Source organism: Lycorma delicatula, chromosome 1 (genome assembly GCF_047948215.1).
Source record: "Lycorma delicatula isolate Av1 chromosome 1, ASM4794821v1, whole genome shotgun sequence".
Lineage (NCBI taxonomy): Eukaryota > Metazoa > Arthropoda > Insecta > Hemiptera > Fulgoridae > Lycorma > Lycorma delicatula.
This window is the reverse complement of record NC_134455.1, coordinates 290802246-290828533: the sequence shown is the minus strand read 5'-3', so window position 1 is coordinate 290828533 and position 26288 is coordinate 290802246.

The window sequence follows — 26288 nt, the reverse complement described above, 5'->3', positions numbered from 1 at the left end:
AAATTATACTTTTACAGGGGTTGACAGAAGCCTATATTATTATATTTTTCACGGTGAAAATAGATTTATTCTATTTCTATGAAAATATAGGTAAAAAGGTGTTAAGGTATATAAAAAAAAGCTGATGTGGGCACCACATGACTACCTTGTACGCTTATTAAATTGCATATACTCATTTTTTACTTCCTTGTACGAAGTAAAGGAAGTATTGTAATCACGAAAAATTTCGGTTTTCAGATTTCAACCTAAGTACCCATTTTAACCATCCCTGAATCCATTTTGTTTAGTTTCGGCGTGACGTCTGTACGTACGTATGTATCTCGTATAACTCAAAAATGATTAGTCGTAGGATGTCGAAATTTTGGATTTAGGATTGTTGTAACATCTAGTTTTGCAGTTTTCCTTTTAATTGCAATAGACTGACCCAAAAGCGTACAAAAAATCCCCAAATCCAAAAAAATTGGAATTTTTCTTAACTGCAGTAATAAGGCCTCAATGAGACCTTTTCAATGATATCATAAGTGGTACTTATTTTCATTGATCCATAATTATAAACAAATAAAACTTTAATTAATGAAATATTTGGATCTTAGGGGAAGGCACATCGGTTCGAATCAGACTTCATCTCCTTTTTTTTTTTTAACTTAAATATATTGATTGATTTATTAATAATAATTAACCTCTCATTGTATTCAAATTTTTATGATGAATAATAATTCAATAAAAAAATAAAAAAATATCAGAAGTTGTATAAATTTTAATGAAATAAAATTTTATGTACTTTTCATTTTAAAAAAAAAATTGTAAATTTAACAGGCCTACAAGGAAGTCAGTCATAAATGTAATAATAGGCGTACAAGGACGTGTAATTATTGAATTATTATTTATTGTAAATATTTTTTTACAATCAGAGGTTAATAAATATTAATAATCAATATATTTAAATTAATAAAAGAACATGAAATCTGATTTGAACCAAAGTGCCTTCCTCTATATTTCATCAACTAAAATATTATTTGGCTATAACTCTGGAACCAACGAGAATAAGTACCACTTATGATATACTGTTGAAAAGCTCTCAATGAGGTCTTATTACTGCAGTTAAGAAAAATTCCAAAATCCAATTTTTTTTTTTGATTTTGGGCTTTTGAACAAAAAGTGTCCAACTTTTTGTTCTGTATATTGCAATCAGAAGGAGAGATGCACAATTAGATGTTACAACAGTCCTAAATCCAAAATTTCAACATCCTATGGCTAATCATTTTTGAGTTAGACGTCACGCCGAACTAGCCAAAATGAATTCAGGGATGGTTAAAATTGATATTTCCGTTGAAATCTGAAAACCGACATTTTTCACAATCACAAACTTCGTACAAGAAAGTAATTAGCTATTATAATTTATATTTATCTAAATATCTGTTAAGTGAACTGATGTGTTTGGATGTTCAAGTGTATAATCAATCGTTAGTGCCTGGTAATTATTCCGGGATTAATATACCTGGTATATCCGTAAATAATATACCTGGTTTATTCCGGGATTTTGCGGACAAAAAAAAAATATCTTAATACAAAAGTAAATACCGTTAATAAGTTTTATCATTTTTTTTTATTATGTACAAAATTACATAATATTTTAGTAAGGCAAGAAAATATCAAAGTACTTAGAAGCAAATATTTAGCTGAAATTTAGCAATATCTTATTAGCAATTAAAAAACCAAACTTGTGACGTTAACAATATTAAACAAAACGTATTTAAGTTTGCCTTTTAATAATAGTAACAAAAATAATAATAATATTCAAAGAAAGAAAACTGCTTTCATATTAATAAAGTTACTGCTTCTTATGAAAATGAATATTCTTCTTAAACGCATAAGTGACAAGAACACGCTTTGATCGAACATCAAATAATTACATATCGTGTTAATTTAAGTCCACTGTGTATACCATCATGGTATTCATCGAATTTAGCCATAAATAATCTATTTAAATAACAACAGTAAATAAATTCTATTGACAGTAAATTTACGAATAATATAATGTCAAAATGCAAATAAATGAGTATCAAAGATTAAAGAAACATAGATATGAATAATTATTACTACCAGTCCTATTTAGTAGAACAGTAGTTAAAATCACAGTAAGATTTATTAGTAAACATGGTTCATTAATAATGTAATGAAATACAGAGTAAGGTTTGAATACATTTTTTATAAGGAGGTATATTTAACGGGTCACTGCACATTGAAATGTCTGTATTTCATAGACCTTGGAAAGTTGTTAAAGTAGTGTGAGGTATGACTGAGACAAACGTCTCTTACACTTCTCGGAGTACTTCTACACAAAAAACAAACCTCTTCACATCTTTACTTCCCCTACTTTCTCCGTATTACACTCTCTGTTATACAGAAACGATCTACTAAAACACTATTCTGTATGTGTCACGCTGTGCGTCATTACTTTATAATGAAGACCAAACATCCTTTCACCGGCTTCTGTTTCAGCTCTTTTGACTTGCTTTTGAACAGAAAACAAATACGAGAAGGGTTGTTCGTATATAGGTAAACGCAAACACTGATTTATATACAGAACGACTGACACAAGGGACTAAAGTTATCAGTAGAGGTCTAATTAAACAGTGGATTAAAATCTTGCAGAATTTCATTAAGCTATTTAAATATTTTTGAAAGAGAGACTAATTCAAACATCAGATCTTATGCAGAAGGAATGTGTTATTTACTTACTAAAAAAAAATATTAAAAAAATCTAATGTGCCTAAGAATGACTTCCTTGTACGCCTATTAAATTATATTTACACGTTTTTTTAAAATGAAAAGTACATAATATTTTATTTCATTAAAAACTTCTGATTAAAAGAATATTGAGAGTTTAATTATTATTAATAAATCAATATATTTCAATTAAAAAAATAGAAATGAAGTCGGATTGAAACCAATGTGTCTTACCCTTGTAAGATCCAAATATTTCATTAATTAAAATTTTACTTGGCTATTACTCTGGAACCAATGAAAATAAGTACCACTTTCGACATATCACTGAAAAGCACTCAATAAGGGCTTATTATTGCAGTTAAGAGAAAGCCCAACTCTTTTGGATTTGGGTCTTTTTTGGACACTTTTGGTTCAGTCGATTGCAATCAGAAGGGAAATTGCACGACTAGATGTTACAATAGTCCTAAATCCAAAATTTTAACATCCTACGAATAATCGTTTTTACGTTATGCAAAACACATACGGAGGTATAGACGTCCAGCTAAAACTAGTCATTCAGGGATAGTCAAAAAGGATATTTCCGTTGAAAACTGAAAACCGAAATTTTTTGCGATCACAAAACTTTCTTTACTTCGTACAAGGAAGTAAAAAGTATTTAAATTTAATTTGAAAATTTATTTGAATATTTCATTTTATTCAGTAAACATATTTTTAAATTTCTTCATGAAAATCTTATTATTTAATGTTTTACCGTCATGTAAATATCTATCAAGTCATGTGAATAAGACATGTAAATATCGAAGCCCTAGTCAATCTTCAGTGACCTTTTAACATACCGTAAAATATAAACCCGACGTCGTTAGTTGATCTGCTGTTAATACTCGTTCATGATAAATTCAAATTTAAATTATTATCACACAATTACAAAAATTAAACCAAATTAGTGTATGAGGTTATGCACTTTCTTGGTTAATTTGTCTTTTTTATTATTTTTTTCTTTCATTTGATTCGTTTATATTCTTTCTTTTTTTTGTCTTCAAACAAATTGTTGTTTGCACAATAATTTTGTTGTTTTAAATTTTATTGTTTTTGCATAGTAAATATTAATGCAAAAACAACAAAATTGCTACTTTTAATGAAATATTAATTTGAAGTTGGGTTCTTCCATACCAAAGCGTAGAATACCAACATTAAAAGAAAAAATGAACCTAGTTTGTTAATTTATTTAAGATTATTTACTGTATTCAAAAATTAAATAAGTAAAAATAAAACCCGTGGTCACGTGACATAAAACACCATCAGAGCGCATAACGTCACATCTTGCAAAACGTCAGATTGTTTTTTACGGCGGTTATGTGGTTTGTATATTTTGTTCTCTAAAACAAATTTTTTGGCGTGATATACGATTTTCTGTAATAGTACGACTACTACAAGTTTTGCAACGGAAGCAGAATTCGCAAAAGCCAGCAGCAGTAATTTGCCCAAAATTGATGTGGTTATGCTCAGAATGTTTTTCGGATCAAATAGTGATTTCTGCTCAACGGAATTCCGAAATATCAAAACTTCTATGCAACTAAAAAACTATAAACATTGTATATTAGTTTATCGTAATATTAAGTAATTATTACCTCATATTACGGTCTGCTAAATAAGTATTGATGGTCAAAATCCGTTATATGTCCACAACACCTAATAGCCCGTCGACCATGTAGTTAGTTCATAGATGGGGCCATTGAAACGATAAATTGAAATAAGAAAATAAAGAAATAGAATTATAAATATAATCTAAGAACAGTTAACCTACGCTGACTTCGCTAGCTTACCTTGACTAGCGAGCGAAGGTTAATGAGCTTAGGTTAAGTTTGTTTAGATTATATTTATAATTCTATTATTTATATTCTTATTTCCATATAGGGTTTCAGGGACGCCATCTAAGAACTAACTAATTATTGGTCGACAGGTGGGTATATAAAGAATTTTGACTGTATTGTTTTTTTATGTCAGTTGCCAGAAGAAAAACGTATCTCATAATTAAATAGTTATAATTATGGCTAAATTTGATTTTATTTTCACAAGAGCATCGTACGGAGATGATGCTGTAAGCTACATGCAGCTAAAGCGGGATGGCAATATACGAGAGTAAGTCAATTATTATCCGCAATGTAGTTATAAATTTTATTGCCATACAAGTAGGAAACTTATATGTACATCAATTTTCAATATAGTCCCCTTGGATTTCAACGCACTTGGTCCATCGTCGCATAAGCTTCCTGATGCCCTCATAAAAGAAGGTTTTCGGTTGTGCTGCGAGCCAGGAATGCACAGCTTCTTTCACTGTTTCGTCCGAGGTAAATCGACGGCCCCTTAATGCCTCTTTGAGTGGACCAAACAAGTGGTAGTCAGAAGGGGCAAGATCAGGACTATACGGAGGATGAGCCAGTGCTTCAAAGTTGAGTTTCAAGAGTGTTTCAGCAGCGTGGGCAGCAGTATATGAACGAGCATTGTCGTGCAACAACACAACATTTTTCGACAGCAGTCCTCGGCGTTTGCTTCGAATTGCGGGCTTTAGCTTGGCAGTAAGCATTTCACTGTAACGCGCACTGTTTATTGTCATGCCCCCTTCCTCATAATGTTCCAGTACTGGGCCTTGTGAGTCCCAAAAAACCGTAAGCATTAGTTTTCCTGCGGATGGTTGAGTCTTGAACATATTTTCGCAGTCCGAATTTGGATGTTTCCATTCCATACTCTGCCGTTTACTCTCCGTCTTGTAATGATGATCCATGTTTCGTCACCAGTGATGATTCTGTCTAAGAAGATGTTCGTTATCATAGTGATCCAAATGTTTTTGGCAGATGTTCAAGTGCGTTTTTTTATGCAACTGTGTGAGTTGTTTTGGGACCCATCTTGCACAGACTTTATGAAACCCAGTCTGTTGTGGTTGATTTCGTAGGCAGAACCGTGACTAATTTGCAGACGATGTGCCACTTCATCAATAGTTACTCGTCTGTCTAAGAAAGCTGTATCACGTGCATGCTCAATGTTTTCCTCATTTGTGGCGGTAAACGGTCATCCGGCTTCTTCGTCGTGTGTAACACTTGTGCGACCGTTTTTGAATTTTTCAATCCATTCGTAGGCACTCTGTTGCGGCAGCACACTGCTCTCGTATTGTACCGAAGGTCTTCGATGAATTTCGGCCCATGATACACCTTCCGACCACAAAAAAACTGATTACTGAACGTTGCTCTCCTTTGGTGCAAATAGAAAGCGGAGCAACCATTGTTAACGGCAGGGCAACGATAATTGAACTAACCTAGCAGCATCAAACCTCTACAGACATAACAACAATTAAATCACGCATGCGTCATTTACACAACACGACAGTACTACCAACATAAACAAAAATATAACTGAATTGCGGATAATAATTGACTTATCCTCGTATGTTCAGTCAAATGTAAAATATGCCCAGAAAATAAAGTTCGTGCATAACTGTATACAGTATGTTAAATAAATATGCATACAATTAAATAAAAAGTTCGTTTGGAGATTTACCGGTAGTACTTTCACACTGAAACAGTACACAGTCCTTGTAAAACTTTGAATTCATTCGGAGATTTCGGAGCGTTTTATCGGAAAAATTGGTTTATAAAAATGGAAAATTCATCTTGTAACTGATCGTTTATGTTATAATGTTTATATTTTAATAAAATAAACGGCGAGGCATAATATTAATCGGTTTTTCAAACATAGCCAAAAAAACCTATTCTAATTGCCTAACGGTAAAAATTTGGTATTCTTTCTCATACGAATGTTGAACTTTTAAACAATAATATAGCCACTGAAATAAGTAACACTGTAGTTATCCCCAGTAGGAGGACTATCGGGCCCATACTATGTCTGTGCGTTTGAGGTACTTTCCCTACTTAACCCCCAAATCCACAGAAGTCGACTCCCTACTGGAAGAGGTTAGGGTCTTGATGGATCTTTGGATTACTTCCCTATACTAAGCGTGTTATCAAGGATACTGAGATCCATGTTACAAGGATGCTGTGTTATCATCACTCTAATTTTAACTCGCTCTTAGACTATGTATGTGAGATTCATGGTACGGAACCTTTAAGTCGAATTTTGAAGCACTTCCACTTATCCATTCGGTCTGAAATTTTGCATACAGGTTTGCTCCAGATGACAACACATTTTAGCAAAATCTTAAAGTCGTTAAGATGCACCTTAATAAAATGAAAAAATGTCCCCTTTAATTTATGCAACCTCGTTACATACATATTATCATAGTGAAAGAATTATCCATGTTTTAATTGATTAAATTGAACTAAAGTATTTTTTTACGGCTGAGGCGAAAATTCAAATTTCATATAATCGTTACATTCAGTATTTATGCCTGATTATGCATGATACTTACATGAGCTAATAAAAGTCATTACTCCTCTTCGATCATAAGTGAGAATTGCGCATTTTCCCCGCATAGATTACAAGCTCATTACAAACCCGCGTAGAAGATCAAAATCAACTTAAAACTGGAAACAAAATCTCAAAAAGGTTAAAAAAAGTACAAAAAAAATAAAAATAAAATTTTACTGCCGACACAATTTGAACACGCGACCGCACATACGGTGAGAAAAGAATTGCCCGCAACTTTTGTTAAATCATGGCTGGAGTTTGGAATCTGGAATCTCCTTTGGTGTACTGAGTGACATTACTGACTGGTTCAGTGAATGAATGTATGAGAGATTTTAACATGTGAGACAAAGGCCTAAGATCTGTGATGTTTGTGATGTTTGAAGTGTATATGAGGATATACAGTAATATTTTAAGATATATGAACTTTTAAAACAGCCTATACTCTTGCCTGCTGCATTGGTAATTGAAGGCATGAAAACTTCGAAAGATCCCTTAAACCTATACGCTACCGAAGCTGTAAAATATAAACTTCTGATGGCTAAAAAGTAGAAAATAAAAAATATGTAAAGAATCTTTAAAACACCACTCTTAAATTAAACGCATTAAAAGTAAAAAAAATAATTTTAGGACGGTATCTCAGAATGGATTTGACAGCAAGATTTGATGGTGATAAGTAAGATCATGTGAAAATCACAGAAAACTACTTGAAAATCGCCCTTTCCCATTTCCACCTCACACGGAGTTGGAGGAGCAGTAGTTCGCAAAGGCCCAGACCAACGATCCTCATCAATCAAAGAACGCCACACTCGGGAACATCATCAGCAACCGCGGTTAGGCTGCCGCACATAATCTCTGGCATCTTTCCTCGAAGAGGGAGTAACCCCCGACTTCACTTTTTGACCTACAGCAGGAGCCATATCCATTGAAGAACACGAACTACTCCCTTTTTTCAAATTTACAGAAGTGCCTCTCACCCGTCTATCACGTTTTCCGTCCCTGATGAAAGTTTATGAGTTCCATGCCCCCTCCAGTCGCAAAGGCCTGATCCCCACTAGACTTTAAACTATCCTTATCAGATATCCAAAATCTAAGCAAAAACAAATTTTAAGTCGAAAATGTAATCTACTCCGATCGGGTGTTATAAATGAATTTGGAATTAAAACAGTTTTTCGCGATAAACTAATATAAAACCCCCAAGTTTTGTGTAAAGTCACTCAAGAAATAGTATAGAAGGGCAATTAAACTCAAACAACAATAAGAATATTTCATACAACCCGGAAAATATAAAAATCTACACCAGCCTACGATTGCTAAGAACAACTATTCTTATCAACGCGAGTGTAGACGAGAGTCTAATTACACAAAATTAATACCTGTAAAATTAAAATTAATATCTATAAAATTAATAGATTTATATGTATAGAGTATTTAGGTCATAGCATTTTAAAAACTAAATGTGTCGCGCGTCCAATTCCTTTTAAGAGTAATGTCGTTTGAGATTAGTCTTATCAAATCTTTTTAAACTCATTTTTATCAATATATTTAAAAGGTTCTTCTTTTTTTTACTTTTTAAAATGTGAAAAAAATTAAAAGACACTTTGGCAGTAATTTAGAAAAGGACACTTTGGATTTTGAAAAAACGTTTACTCGTACTTAATCAAAAATTTACCCCACCAGACTGGTCTAGCGGTAAACTTTCGTCGCAAATCATAGTTTAACAGCTGATTATCGAAGTCAAAGGTTCCAAAGTTCAATTCCTAGTAAAGTTAGTAGTTAGTGGTTTTTAGTGATTTGAATACTAGACAGTGGATACCCGTGTACTTTGATGGTTGAGGTTCAACTAACCACACAACTCAGGAATGGTCGGCATGAGTCTGTAAAAAACTACAGTATAATATGTGTGACATTTACATGTCACACATATCATCCTCATCTCATTGGGCAATGTAAGGGTTACTTAATGTTCTTTTTTTTACCCTCCCATCCGGGCCGGATCCGCACCAAAGCAAAGCACAACCCGGGGGGTTGTCTACATAAATGGGCCTCCCCGTTCACCGGCAATAAGTCTAGTCCGACAGGTCTGCCCGCCGGTTAGACCAGTTCATTGCCTTAATTTTCATTAGTTGAACAAATTGCAACGTACACTTTAAAAAAAAATAAATAAAACAAAAAAGTTATATTTATCCTTTATCATGGCAAACAATAAAATCAGAGAACCTAGTGAAATGGTAAAATGTTCACATCTTAAAATTATATAAGAAGAATTTTATCACTTTTTAAGAAATAACATCGATTGTGTTTGTATGTTTGCGCGCCACACAGAGGCTTCACACAGTCTCTTGCCTGTCACACACTAAATTCATATTGAATCATCCAAATCATGAACTGATAGGAATGGTAATGACAATTTTTGAGCAATTGTAATATTGTATTACCATTATTATTAACGGTAATAATTTTATTTCACTAATAACTAATGATTTTTTAAATATTTTTTTTATTGTTATTATTGAATTATTATTTATTGTAATATTAGAGGTTAATTGATTTGAACAGCAGAGGGACATTTATCAAATGTTGATTTCTTATCAGATCAAATTCTTACCAATTTCTTAAAAAGTGATGAGATCATCTCATTATTAATAAAGCATATTGAACCAAGTTGATATCATTATTATTATCTGTCAATGGTTAAATGTTCATTTTGAGACTTTGGTTGTCCAAAAAAAGAAATTGTCAACAAAATCCACCATGCAAAATTAACGTTTGTCTTTATCAGTATTTTTGTGAATTACCCTATAAATAAATTAAAAAATAGGGATTAATAAAATTTTACTAATTATAAATGCACTATTGTTATTGTATCTTGTAACACAAAAATCTGATGTGGATACCTCCTTTTATGCCTATTAATTATGCATGACCTCCTTTTATGCCTATTAAATTATATACACAGATTTTTTTTTTTTTTAATGAAAAGTACATTTATTTCACTAATAACTTATGATTTTTTCAATTTTTTTATTGTTATTATTGAATTATTATTTATTGTAATATTAGAGGTTAATAATATTTAAACTAAAAAGAAAAAGTTAAAAAAAAGGAAATGAAGTCGGATTTGAACCATGTGACTTCCCTTTGAAAGATCCAGATATTTCATAATTAAAATTTTATTTCCCTGTAACTCTAGAACCAATGAAAGTAAGTACCATTTATGCATTAATAAATAAATGCTGTAATAAGCCCTCATTGAGAGCTTATTACTGCAGTATAAGAAAAAGTAACAAATCCAATTTTTTTGTTTTTAGTCTTTTATGGACATTTTTGATCAAAAGGGGTGTTGCACGACTAGATGTTATAACAGTTCTAAATCCAAAATTTCAACATGCTACGGCTAATCATTTTTGAGTTATGCGAGACACGTTTAGACATCACACCGAAAATAGTCAAAATGGATTCACGGATGGTCAAAATGCATATTTCCATTAAAATTTGAAAACCAAAATTATTTCGCGATTAATACTTCCTTTACTTTGTAAAAGGAAGTAAAAACTAGCAAACGTTTTTACACTGAAAAGACTGAAAAATTTACACACTTGCTACTCTAAATTTAATGCCGCATCTAATAAAACAATTTTTTAAGCTTATAAATGTGTACAATATCAATGTATGATTTCTCAATAATTTTTGAGATACCAGAAGAAAAATGTTTTTGCCCACACATCTGGAACAGATTTGAATACAGAAGAAAAGAATCGTCAGAAGCTTTGCAGAAATTTCATAAGGCTGATAAATTAGCATAGTTTAACATAAAGAATTTTTATATTAACTTCCCTTAATTAGTTTTATTATAAACAAAGGTTTAGATGTTAAATGGATTATTATAAATTGTTAAGTAAGTAAATGCTGATGTTAGCAGGTAATAATTCGTTTGCCTAACATAATATTTAATGAACTCAGAACATAATATGATGATAAAACCTTTCGAAGTGAAATTGTAATAGTTCATATTTTGTAAAAATAGATATTTTATTTAAGCTAAGTAATAAAAAATATATCAGAAACAAATGGAAAAGAAATACGTTACAGAAAAGGAAAAGTATCCAGGGAAATTTAAATGGAAATGTAAAAAAGTTTAAGGAGAATATATTTGAGTTGATTAATTGGCAAGAAATTGGACGCTATGTAAACCTCAATAGAATAAGATGAAAAACTTATTTTTATGCACCGGGTAGTTATTAGTTGTTTGAGCAATGAAAAAGATAAGTGAGAAAAAGATTATTAAATAAAATAAAAGATCTAAATTATTTATAAACAATAAAATTTGTAATTTCAACCTAATTAGATGTTCTATCTTATTATTAAAATTTAATATACACGAAGGCGGTAAAAAAATAGATATTATTTTTAATAAAAGATGAACATTTTTATTCATTTTCAAACGCGGAACTTTGAACGAATATTGAGGAATTTGGAGAATTCAGAAATTCTTTGGCAGTTGAGATATACGGAAGAATATTTATGTTAGAACAAATTCAAATCCTCAATTTATATTTCACAAAATTAAATAAGAAAGCTGGCCACCATATATAAAATTAAAATTTAAAAATTAATTATTAAGAAATAAATTACTAAACATTTTAAAATTAGTAAACCGAAGTTAAATTAATTAATGGATTATCCGTATTACATTTGTATATTTACATAATTTAATCTTTACTTAGCAAATTAAAAGTTACTATTTTTTAAAACGTTTAACCGATAATTTATAATATAAATGTTACCTACTATAATCAGGTTTGAGCGGGAGTTACGTGTGATACTTTCCTACAAAACACTTGTGTCTTCATTCAAGCCTGGTTCGAATGTTGGGAAAATAGTTTATTTTAAAACTTAAGCTTATTTTCATCTTTAATAATATTAAAATTATTACGATAAATAATGAGTAACAAAACATATTTAAATTTTTCAATGTAAAGACATAAATTACAATTTCCATTGGGTTTTATACTAAAATATTCAAAAGTAATAAAGAATTTACAATTTTCTTAAATTTACGAGTATTTATATTTCTTCCAATATTCAGACCTTCATTAATAATATAAAAATTTAACTTGAGAACCAGGTGGGATACGTAATACTGTAACAGGTATAATATTTTGTAACACATCAGAAAAATGCATTTAAATAATTATATACGAGTATTTTTTGTCGAATTTATGTATTTTATTATGTCCTAGATATGGCAATGTTTTTCTACAAAATAAATATCGTATTATTATTTTAATATACATAAAAGGTACTTGGATGTGAATGTCGTACATTAAAATCCTTTCTAAGTATATAGAAGATAGTTTTCCTAATATAACAAACTTCTTTAAAATTCATTTTATTTTAAGCAGGTGTTCTTATATTATTAACCTTAAGCAGGTTTTTATTTTATTTATAATTTTAATGATTGTAGATAAAGACAGTCGTTGAAGACCAATATATCATCAGAAGGAGGAGACAGATTTTACTGTGAATTTATAATGCTTACGGTAAAAGATATTTTAAATTAAATACCCGAAATTGTACAATATTTTAGACAGAAAAACAAATAGTAATATAACAAGCTAGTGTAGATAAATGGAAAGAGGATAGGGTCTTCATTAAAACATATAACGATCCTCAACATATATGTGGTATTGAACCAGCTTAAAAGTCACTCAGATTCTCCCAAGTCCAGATCTCGTATTCGTTTTAGTCAACAAACATTCTCGCTGTTGCCTAGGAGATTAACTGCTAGAAAGTTCACGTGATTACCTAACCACTATCTATATTTTGAACCAAACCGTTTGACCTCTTCATGAACATGAGGTAATTAATTCCAGGTAGTCGTAAATTTCATCGTTCCGTGCAAACCACGAAGCCTCTGGAATGGATCTCGCCAACTTATCCTGGAAGTGTATTACCCCATACCTCTGTGCCGTACGTGAAATCGGGTTTAGAATCATTTTGCATATTAAAAGTTTGTTGGACAGCGACAAGTGTAAATTTCTGTATAACACCCAATAAAGTTTAATACGGTATTGACAGTTTCGTTTTTTCTGAACAAGGTTTACTTCCGCAAAATCAATGTGTGTCAATTTGCCATTATCTGAATGTATCTAAATATCTATAGTTGTATGTATGAATTTTTTTATGCTCGAAGATTTTATTTATCGTATATGCTATGAAATATTATAAAAAATTGAATTTTGAACAAACTGAAGAATTACAATAAGAAAAATTTTAACAAACTCATGAAATTTATAGATAATTTTAGTCATTTTTAATTTAAAAGAACTTTATGAATTATATTATTCAGTTAGGTACATAACATGTACAACAACGTACGTATAATATATAAAAAACATTATTAATGTGATACTAGTTCCCCGTCGTGGCTACTCTCGTACTATATGGTTACTTGCGGCCCTTCGCGGTCAATTTTTTTATTTTATGTCTTTTATTCAAGTAACCAGAGGCAGGTGCAACTATTCGAGTCGCACATTCAGTAACAGTGGCAGTGGATGTTTTTGCTGAGCTGCCGCGCTGTACACATCGCACACGAAAAAATCGGAAATCAAAAACCCGAAAATGGTTTTTAGATATTTAGTAGCAGATCCGAAAATGCTTCGCTTTTGTTAAGATTTGAGTATATATATAGTTTAAATGAACACAACTGAAAGTTTGATAAAACATTAAAAACTGAGCATTACGGAATTTCACATAATTTAACTTTCACTTTATAAAGTCAGAATTTAAATAAATCCAACTGACAAAACATAGTAGTCTGTTCAAAATACTCCTAACTTTTTTTCTACTGTTCAGATCGAGGATTTCAATAGCTTTAAATCTTCTCCGGACAACGCGCACCATTTTCCAAAAACCCGAGCGCAAATCGGTCCAATAATTTTTTTATCTATAGCGGACACACATACAAACATTATACTTTATATATACATAGAGGAAGAAGGCCTGTTTGTATTTTATTTCTTTTTTTTGAAAATATTTCGACACCGGCGACACCTACCGGATATACATTTTGCAAATATTTTTCTTCTTGCGTAAGTAATATATACGCTGAATATGAGCCAAATCAGACCATAAATAAAATGTATCGTAATATATCGACCCCAGCGCCACCTAGCGGGCCCAGACTAATTCAGAAACCTTCGCGGGCGTGCGCACAATAACTCACCAAAGTTTCATCGCAATCGGATTAATGGTATAGGAACGCATACGGGAGAAACAAAAACATATATAAGATTTGAAATGTATTTATAATCCATAACCTACTGAATATTTCATTTTGAATAGTAGGAAATGGGGAAAATTTGCAAGTATTTTTTTTTACCTTTCTTCGACCCTTTCACGATCAAATTTCGAAAATCCAGAAATTGGTTTTTAGATATTCTCATAAAGATTAGATACTCCAAAAATCTATTTGATGTCTTCATTTTTTATCGATAAATTAAAAAAATAGTAATTAATTCTCACTCCATTTTAACCATTTAAACTTGGAATTTCTAAAAATCCTTTCTTAGTTTTCATTGACACCGTTAGAAGAACATGTTACAATATTTCAGAAATTATTTATCTTGAGTAGTTTTTGCTAGGCATCGTTATGAATCACTCACGACGTGTTTTTGTATATATATATATATATATATATATATATATTTTTTTTTTTTGCTTGTTTTTACAGGCATCGACTACTAGGATCATTAGCCCTCGCCACATTCTTTTAAGAAATTGGTATCAACATCAGGATCGTCATATGTAAGGGTGTAAAGACCCCCTAAAATTTTATTTAAAAGCACAAATTACACGAAAACATTAAGACACTAATAACAAAGACAAACACCACACTTACGGGGTGTAAAGGACACCGATCTTAAAATTTGAGATAAAGTTCTCAAAGAACATGAACATGTAATTAAAAAATATATGTCTGTACAATACCATATCATTATTCTACCTGTCTCGTTTATTAATTTGTATGAAGGCGGTTCTGGTCGCCTCGGGGCGACCAGAACCGCCGTTAAGCTGTATATCAGTCGCGCCAGGATGCCGTGGCAGTTAACTTCTCCTATATACAGGCTACAGGCATCCAGGCTACAGGCACTTACCCATAGCCTCGCGCAATCAGTCCACCCTTGACGGTCGCCCATGCCATCATTGAACACACCCCGACTCACTGCTGTTGAATGTAGACGAGCCAGGGTGGCCTAGACTAGAGGGCTACCTTCCGTCACTACACGTGCCACGCTTCGAGACTCCCATATACATAAAGAATTCCACTTAGAGATTCTTTAACACTGCTTTAAAAAAAAATTTTTCAACTTTTACAGACTTCTAAGAAGTCCACTGGCGTGTAAAAATGCAACTATCTTTTCTTCATTTCCATTATCCAGATCAGCAATAATGTCACTTCTTAGACGGAACCTCTTTCTGAGGTCCTCATATATTGTGCACTCTTCTATTAGATGCTTAATTGTGTTTTATTGCAAACACCGCTCATTGGTCTCTCTTCGCCGATTAACAAATATGAATTTGTCAATCGCGTGTGACCGATTCTAAGTCTGGTCACAGCTACTTGTTCACGGCGAGTCAACTTAAAGTCGCTTTTCCATTTATATGGAGAAGTTTTCACTGAGTTTAATTTTGTATTTAAACTCCTCCAATCAGTATTCCATCTGTTTCTTACTATGTTCGTTAGACAGTTTTTAACATCTGCCACTCTTACAGGAAATGCATCCAAATCATTGCAGACTGTTGCCTTTCTGGCAGCTTCGTCTGCGCTTTAATTACCTGTAATACCAGCATGCCCTGGAGTCCATACAAATACGCATCGCTGTCCTCATTGGTTTATATATATTATAATATATATTATTGTTTGCTATATATTATTGTTTGTAGTGAAATTGTAAGTTTAAGGTGCGGAAACTTGATGTAAAGTCAAAAGTACTTATTAGGACTTAAAAATCTGATGGAAACTAAGACATTACAGTTATTATTATTATTGTTAATTTTTTTTTATATCGGAGAAATATCATGATTTCTATCATGAGATTTCTAAGTACAATAATTTAACTACAATATTTCAACTAATAAAGTCACGCCGACAGAGATCTGTGATTTTTAACAAAATTATATGTAGGAATGATTAAAAATTTCTTTGGAGAAAGGAAAATCAGATATTAAAAAATTAACTTCATTCAGTTTTCATATTTATTTGTTTTGGTATAAGATGTAAGGCGATTAAAGCGGGTACATGATCTACTGGACCTAGAAATCTGATAGTGACTCTTGGAACGAGGCGTTTCATCATGTTTTATAGTTTATGTTTTTGATCATTTATGTTTTATTTATTACTATGTTACTATTTTTCTTTTTATGATGTGATTTTATTCATAGTGCTGGACTCTATTATGATTTATAATCCATTACTGGGTTGACTTTGCATATGCTACCTTTGATTTACTATTGGTCTAGAATTTATTTTATTAAGCTGTTTGAAAGGAAAGTCCTTTATAACCTGATTATTGTGATGAAATTTACTTATGATTTCTAGTCTATGAAACCTATTGTAAATATAATTTGAGATCCAAAAAAAAAGGTTTTGGTTACGGCATTTATTAAAACTCATTTATTATTACTTTTGAAATTTATTTCAAAATAAATTACAGAGTTTATCTCTGTTTAAACTCTGTGCTCGTTTTGTTTATTTATAATAACATAATAAAATAATTAATTGTTACTAAAAGAAACAATTAAAATGAATTTTTACTCTAAAATGTGATGCCAGCAAAACTAAAAATTGATAAAAATGTAAAAAGGATTTTTAAAAGTATTAAGTTTAAGTATACAATATTTTTTTTTTTACTAGTTCAATTTTCATACAGTAAAGTTTTTTTTTCAGAATTATTTTATCAGAATCTTCATGAACAAAACATATTTCAGTTCTACTATCCTTAGGTAACCTTTAATCATACCTTCAGGAACAGTTGAAAAATTTTAAAGCAAATATTCATAATATATATCTTTTTTCACATGAAATAATTTTTTTCTCGTTACTTCATTATAAATTTTATAATTTATTTTGTCCTGTTTATTAAAAAATTCAATACGTTTTCGATTACGGCAAGGATTGAAACACATTTTACACTAAAATGGCATTTGTTGTAAAATTTATTACCATGAACTCCAAATTTATTTCACATAAGGATTTATTTTTTAATTGCCATTACAAATATAATAATTGATTAACCTTAGTATAGTAACCAAATATGCTTATCTCTCTCTCTCTTTGTTTTTCTGTTTAGCCTCCTGAACCACCGTAAAATATTACTTCAGAGGGTGATGTGTATGAATGTAAATGAAGTGTAGTCTTGTATAGTCTCAGGTCGACCAGTCCTGAGACATGTGGTTAATTGAGACCCAACCACCAAAGAACATCGGTATCCACGATATAGTATTCAAATCCGTATAAAAGACTTTACTACGATTTCAACCTTAGAAATCTCAACTTCGAAATCAGCTAATATGCTAGTCTGTGCATAAGTAAACTGCACGTTCACGATAAAATTCTTATTAAAGTGGTTAATATCAAAACTGGCCCAATTATATGATAATTTTTTCCATCCCTTTATATAATGAAAATTTTGGTGAGTTTAACATAAAACAGTAAAAATATTCTCTTCAAAAGACGTAATGAAATGAATGGACAGAATAATTTATTCATGTAAAACCTTTTATTTGTTTTTTTTTTTTTTTGCTGTAGAACGAAAACTTACAATCAGTTGACCATAACCCCCCCTCCCACCTAGAAAACAAACTAAAAAAATTATAACAGAAACGTCCGTGTTTATAAACATACTTATAGTAATAACTTGATCCAGTTGTATCATAAGAACTATCATCACTTGGTTCTACGCAGCTTATCCAATCTATGAACCGCATGTATCCAACACATCAGTTCACACGCGTGTATTTTAACAAACAGAAGATCCTCATGCGCACACATTTTATTGATGAAATACTTCGTATCTATGTAAACCTCTAAAGTTATATTTGAAATTTTTTAAATGGTATCTTAAAATTACTTTTTAATAACGATCTTATTGATTAAATATTTACTAACGACGTAAATATTGGCAAAATAATTCACAAATTTCACAAATAATGATTTCAATAAAGTATGATAAATCAAAAAGCACTCCTAAATAATTGAAACGAAAGGAAAGTTGAGAGAGAGAAAGCGGAAGAGAACGAAGAAAACTATTTATTGACATGATATGTTATTACAAAAAGGAAGAAATATGGAAAGGTGATATATGGTTTAATAAATTACTTTATATCTAAACGTATTTAAAATGTAGTGCTGCCACATAAAGGAAATTATTTTATAAATAAAATATTCAGAAATATTCATCGTATATATATATATATAAGTGTTTCTTTGAGTGGTATGAAAAATGGTTAAATAATTTAACATTTTCTGATATGAATATCATTAAAATTATAAATTTATTTCATAATTTGCTAAAGTATTAATATTAAAAAAAATCATTATTATACAAAGAAAATCAAACTTGAAATAAATAATTCAATCACGTTACAAAAAGGAAATTTGTTTTAACCATTGACATTATTATTATTGCAGCTAAAAATTATATGAATGAAGACAAAACTAATTGTTGGGCTAATAAGTAATATAAATTTAAATCTCTACAGAAGATAAGTAATCTTAATTTGATTACATTTTTTTTTATATAAAATAACATACTACATTAAATATAATTATTCTGTTTTTAATAAATTCATGTAAATTTTATATCATCTTATTAGTGTCACTCAGATTTAACTTACTGAAATAAGTTATTTTTGTCTCAAATTATATTGACAATCAGTTTCATTCATTCAAACAGCACGAGAATAGTACAATGGAATACATTCAAATGTCATGTATAGTGCATCTAAGAAAGAATTCTAGTGAAAAAAGTGACATAAAACTAATGACGTCCAACTTTACGAATAAAACAGCAAAATTAAATAGAAAAATAACATGAAATAATTATGGCTACAAAAACTAATATCTCTCACTTTATAAAAGCACACAGTTTTTAAAATCGAAGAAAACAGTAGTATTTAATTGGAATTTTTACCTTCATCGCTTTTGCTATCGTTTAATATATTCAAATACATTTATTGCAAAATGAAAAAAAAAATATTTCTAGGAGGCATTTCTGTATTTAATCTTTATCATCAATCATGAACTTTACTCAGAAAAAAAATAGGCACTATTTGTTTGGTTTTATATTCACTGGTATAGCTATAATATAAATTACAATAACCTTTAGAGTTGATCAAACTTTAGTTGAACTTTTTAACCTAAACTGTTCATCCATAATTTTTATTCATAATTTAAAAACCATTGGGTTTTTAATTCGGTAAAACCCAATGAACTACCCAACTATTGAACCCAGCTATTATACCCAACTAAACCCAACTATTGAACTATTGAGTTCAATAGTTGTGAATAAGCGTTTGCATAATACATTTGTAGGCAGATTTATGTAGGGTTTTTAAAATTTAATTGTCCAAATATTTCTGTTATGATGTATATTGAATTGAACTAAATGTGTAATTTCAGTTTTTTGTTTCAATTTTTAAATCTTTAAAAGATAATTTAAATTTTCTATATATCAAAAGACATATAAACAACTATCAGATTTACTTGACATATTTAGTTGAATAATTTTCAACGTAAAATAACAATATTCTAAACTCTTTAATCGTAATGTTTTCTTTCAATATTTCAAACAAAAAAAATCAATACTCAAATGTTAGCAATATTATCTTCCTAAAGCTAATCTTCTTCCTCATATGTACTTAAGGCTTTGCACTATATTGGTTGTAAATATTGTATAATAAATCTAATTAATTGTTAAAAATCACTTAGGTAATATCTAAGCCTTTACCTAAAGCTAATTTTCGGACAGCGTGACTACGTGATTTTTCTAAATATGGCAGCCATGTAAAAATTTTATTTTAAGTTTTAGATAGTTTGTTATTTAACCTTAAAATTTTAATATCCAAGATAAATTTTCACATTTCTTATATAAAAAAAAACTTTATGATAATTTAAACAAGATCAGTGTATATTTTTACCAGTAATTTGTTTTAATGTAAAAACGTTTTTGGAAATAAAAGTTTACATACATTTAAAAGTCAAATCGTAAATTTTAGTTCAGCTAAAATTAAAAATAGAAAAACTATGAGTTTGGCAAATAATAGCTTGCTATTACTTTAGAGCTACTTTAAGAAAAAGTTAGGTTAATTTTATGCGAAGTAGTATAACCATATATATCAGTATATCTGTGTTTGATTATTTATTAAAAATGTTATTCTTAGGATCGAAAAAAATCTTTTATACAATTTACATTTTAAACGTCGCTATGGTGGTCTGTTTAGTTAAAAAAGTTTATTTTTATTCTTAAACGACATAAAGATTGGCAGATAAAAATGAATTGCACATATGGACTGTTCATTGTTTTAATCTTTCGTTTCATCTTCGGTTATATTATTTTCTCTCCCCTCTCATTTCAAAAAGTTTTAAAAACAAATTAAAAAAAAAACACGTATTTAAATTTTAACAGTTCTATTTTAAACATTTCACACGTTATACATACAATCGTTAAGAAATGCTTTCTACAATTAGCTCCAAGTTGTTTGGGCTATTTTAGTTGGTGTTCTTTTGTCCTGAACAGGGAGTAGACTATTTTGTGCAGCTATTTATTCCAAACAGGAGATCATTTAAATAAGTACGCGAGATTGCAAGTACGAGCAGCAGCAAAATAATCACACACAAGCATGAAACTTGCGTAAATCGAATCAGCGCTAATTACGGAAAAAAAATAAATTCGTTTTATTCGGTATTTCGTTTTACGAAGCAGCACCTAATTCTATTTTTGTTTTTAACTCGAATTAATATAAATAATTTATCGTGTATTAAGCACAAACACACACATAATTCAAATTTTTATAAATTAAAATTAGTTTATACAAATCAGTTAAAAATTTTTACACGTTTTAAATAATCACTTCCGTAAAGACTTATTTCCCGAATAATAATTTTTAAAACAATAAACATTAATTTCAGATAAAAGGTATCTAATTTAAAATTTAACAAATTATATCTTAAGTGCTATACCAAATAAATGTAAAAAAGAAAATAATATAATTTCAGAAATTTGTAATCATTTTCAATCATACTGTCATATTAAAATCAATCATATTAAAAGTAAGAAGTTCATGATAGTTTGGTAGGTAAAGTAACCAGTAAATTAATTGTCTTTTACAGTGAACCACAATATTACTGCTAAAATCTGTATGACATAGCTACTTAAATTTAGATTACCTTGAATCCTTAAAGTGGCGCCTTTGCTTTGTTTGCAGCGTATTAACGAAGTGAAGGTACAGGTGAACAGGTGTTGTTGCTCGCAATATTATCTTTATTATGAAACTTTTCCGGATGAAAAAATATCATGTCTAATATCATGTAGTCTTTATGGCACCTAAACTACCAATACACCGGAAAGATTCTTATGAATGTTGATATTAATGTTCTTTTAATTAAGATGAACCACTTCTATTGACTAAAATGTGTGAGAAAAGATATTAGTATCAAATTATATTTAGTTAAGAACGATTATTCAAGGAAACTTTTATAAGGTTAGAAAGAACTCTTAGCTTTTTAAAGCATATCATCAGAAAGATAAAGATAAAATACAAACGGGATAATTTACAACTGCAACATAAAATGATTTATGTTGGCATCGCCTCGGTCTCGACTGAGGAGGTGCTGATTGTGACTGGGATGTCGCCACTTTAACAGCTGGGGGCGGCTCGTGCGCAAATTTATCAGGGTGTGTCTAAGGACAATACTAACGCAACTGTCTACAGGAATCGGCAAGCCAGGTGGGATGCGTTCACGAAAGGGAGGTGGACGCATCGTTTAATCACGCACGTTGAGCCGTGAGCCGGGAGGGAGTTTGGCGAACTGGGATTCTGGTTGACACAATTCCTGACCGGCGATGGGGTCTTTCGTTCATACCTGTATGTACGAAGATAAGCTGAAGACCCCTTCTGCCCCTACTGTTGGGAGTTATATACGCCGGAACACGTGATATTCCAGTGGCCGCGGTGGAACGAGCAACGCCGCGACTGTGGTGCCGTAACTGGGTATATCAAGGTGGGGACCCTCGTTGGAAGGATGTTACACAGTTCGGTGGACTTCGACACCATGGACTTCAACTTTTTTCCGGGAATACTGCAAATGAAATATCGGAAAGCGAGGGACTGAGGGACAGCTCCGTAGGGACCTACCGTTCGCCCGTGCTTGCACGGTTGGGCATTGCTGATGGAGAGCGGAACTCTCGAGCCCCTGAGCTAAAAGTGAGTCCCAGTGGAGTCGTGCCTTCGGCAGTGTCCCCGTTAGAGGCAAAGCAAAAATGAGTCCCGGTTGCTGGGTGATGCAGGCCGGTTACGGCATAGCCGGGCCTGGCGTTTCCCTCATCTAGCGACTAGAGGCGAAGGCACCTTCCAGAACCGTGTTCATGGTAAATTGCCGCTTAATGCTTAATTGGGGTCTGGTTTCTGAGGTAGGGTTTAAAAAAACAAAACATAAAATGTTTTACTGATTTACTTAAGTAAATAAAAGTATAAATAAAAAGTAGAAATAAATTAAAAAATATTTCAATCACATCAATATTAAATAATATATATAAATTGCTTAGCAATTGCACTTTTTTGGCTGCACTTTGGAGGTCCTATTATGGCTGCTGCTCTCCACGTTGTTCTACTTTTTGCTAACCTCTTTGTTTAAGCATATTTTCCATGTTCCATAATCTCATTCTATCCATCATTTGAAATTTCTTCCTTCCTCTTGCTTTCCTTCCGTTCACTAAGTCTTCTACCCCATCTTCTACCCCACTAATAAACACCTTTTTCTCATGCAATATCCCAGCCAGTATATTCAATCACATTCAACATTTCCCTGTCCTCTCCGATTCCCCTTAGTTCCTCTTGCCATCTGAGGTTTATCATTCTGTGTTAATTCCACATCTCAAAAGACTCAATTCGTTTTTTGTTTGCCTTTCTCATCGTCCACGTTTCAGCTCAGTAGAGTATCACATTCCAAATAAAACTTTTTGTTAATCTCTTCCTTAACGCTAAGCAAAACTATCCACAAAGCAGTCTTCTGTTCTTATTAAATTCTTGCTTATTTCTTGATAATATTTTTGTTTTAATTTCTACTGTGCAAATCAGGTCATCAGTTATAAAGCTCTCTAAGTACTAAAATTTCTTTACTTGCTCTAAAACTTCATTCCCTTTCTTAATCTCAATCCTCTCCTCTTTTCCACCTAATACCATAAATTTTGTATTCTTTTTGTTGATCTTATAGAAGAGGTTGAACAACTATGCTCAGCTGATTTAGTAATTATTAACGAATTTAATTAAGGTAAGTGATTGTAGTAACTGCAGTAATTTACTTTTAATATATATTAAATTAAATCAATATAGACTAGGATTAAATATGCTGCATGTATTTCAAAACTTCTTCTGTACGTGGTGTATGTGTTCATTAATTACTTGTGTGTACGTGACACATACGTGAAAGGAGACCAGATATGATTAAGACTTGTTTAATTTAGAGAATACAAAGTAATTAACTAGCATATCGCAGTATAACGATATGGTAAACAACAGAATATACAGTTTGTTAGTTGCTACATTCAGACAGTAACTAAGTATTATTATTGTTATGATTTATTCTTTGTGTGCTAAACGTCAAAAGTAGGAGCAATTTGTTAGTAGTAACAATACTGCCGCAAAGTATGAATCAGAACGCAAAATAATTGAATAAAGGAAATTTAATTTATATAAGCGGAATGTTTATACGTAGTATTTCGTAAACAATTCTTCAGTTCTTCCTGTTTGAAATCATTCAAACAGGAAGAACGTATTTGCTTTGACGTCACACCATCATTACCGGCTACAATTTCTCCTCCTGTTGCGTTATGTAAATAACATATTTATATATTTGTGATTGTAGTATTCCTTTAAGTTCACTTCAAGTACTCTTTTATTGTTTTATCGAATTATCAGAAATATCAAATAAAAAAATGAACACATAAATATATCTGTATAAATTTATATTTTTTTTATATATATTAGCAACTAAGTCGCGGCTTCGCCACAATATATGGTTACTTGTGTTTCCCGTCGCAATCAGCGGACGTGTAACTGGTCAAAATATAGAAAAAAAATAATGTTACCTCATTTTAACACTTTTAACTTGGAATTTCAAAAAATCTAGATATTATTTTTTTAGATATTCACATGAAGATTACACAGATAAGAATCAAATTAATATATTATTATTTTTTTTTTTTTGAAAAAGGAGTCAAATTCATTGTTACTCCATTTTAACCCACAAAACTCGGAATTCCAAATATCCTTTATTAATGCGCACATCCACCGTAAGAACGTGTATACTATTTCTATCAAATTTTCCTGGGTATTGATTATAATTCCGATACGTTTATATATATATATATATTTTTTGTATATATATATATATACAACATATATTTATATATTTATTAATTTGTATCTGTCATTACACTTGTTAAGTCAGTTTTGTTTTATAATTGTCCAGTATATTAACGAGAGCCCGACGACTGTGATAGATGAGTATTGAACATGTATTGCAGTATGTTTTGAGGCTGTATGTATTTTGGTATACATTTCTTTGTCTTTTAGTTTAAGCTTTTATCTCTGTGTTTGATTTATTCATTATTGAGTATGTATGATGGCGTGACCCTATGGTCCGTGATTAGATGCTTACTGAATATGTTCTGATCTGATTATGTGTTCTTGCAGCATAACCGTTGGTCTTGTTTTGTATGATGTAGTATACTGTTCAGTTGTGAGTAACCTACTCATTACTGTGTATGTATGGTGTATGGGGGTGTATTACCCCCATTCTAGATGAAATTTTAAGCTGTTACAGAAAGGGTGGTGAACCAGAGGAATCCATGAATCCCTATTTTAAGTATAGAAATCTTTAAAAGACCTCTTTATTATTATTTTTTTTATGATTTTTTAAAATAACTTATAAATGACTTAAAATACATTATTATACAACTCATTTAATAGCTTAGTTTCTAAGTTTTATTTGTTTTGCTTAATATTCTGATAATGTTTCAGTATTTTGTACCATAAAAAGTACTTAAAAATAAAAAAATATATATATATAAGCCAAACACGAAATTATTTTGTATCTCCATTGTCATAAACAAATAAAAAATTCATTTAATTAGATCAGTTGAAAAAAAATTATTTTCGTAAGTTTTTTTAAATAAAAAAAATTTTTAGAACTATCCATTTATTTTAATATCGTTTTAAACTTCACTTTTCGTTTTTTTACGCTAAATGACCGTTTAAATCGGGAAGAAGTAGAATCTGGTATAAAGACCTCGGTAAAAAGATAGAATAACTCTGAGGTGTACTTATAAAAGATTTGTTGAGCTAAAGTTTCTCCTTTTATACTTTCTTTTAACCGTATAATTTTTATACATCGTAATTAAAATTTTCAGATAGAAGAAACATGAAATGAGTTAATAACCAGTAGCGTAATAGTGGTAATAAAAAAGCCACACAGTTACGGTGAGGTTACAATGTTAATAAATATATAATAATGTAATAAAATACAAGGCTACAATTTTAATTATTCAATAATAAAAACATACCATAATTAGTATCTTATTATGTTATATGTTATTTATTATTAAAAAATAATTAACATGATTTTTTATGCAATTTTTGTGTTCTTGTACAATAATTTATTTTTCATATCATTATCTTAAGCTCATTTTCTTCCAAAATATTATTTTTCAAGATACCCAATTTTCTAGGATTCTGGGTGATATGAAAAACTATACTTTCCTAAACGTTATATTACAAATTGAAAATGTGGGAAGATATGGTAATGGTGGTCATATAACCCCGTTATTGGTATTAACATACGGCTTCTGAAACTTTAA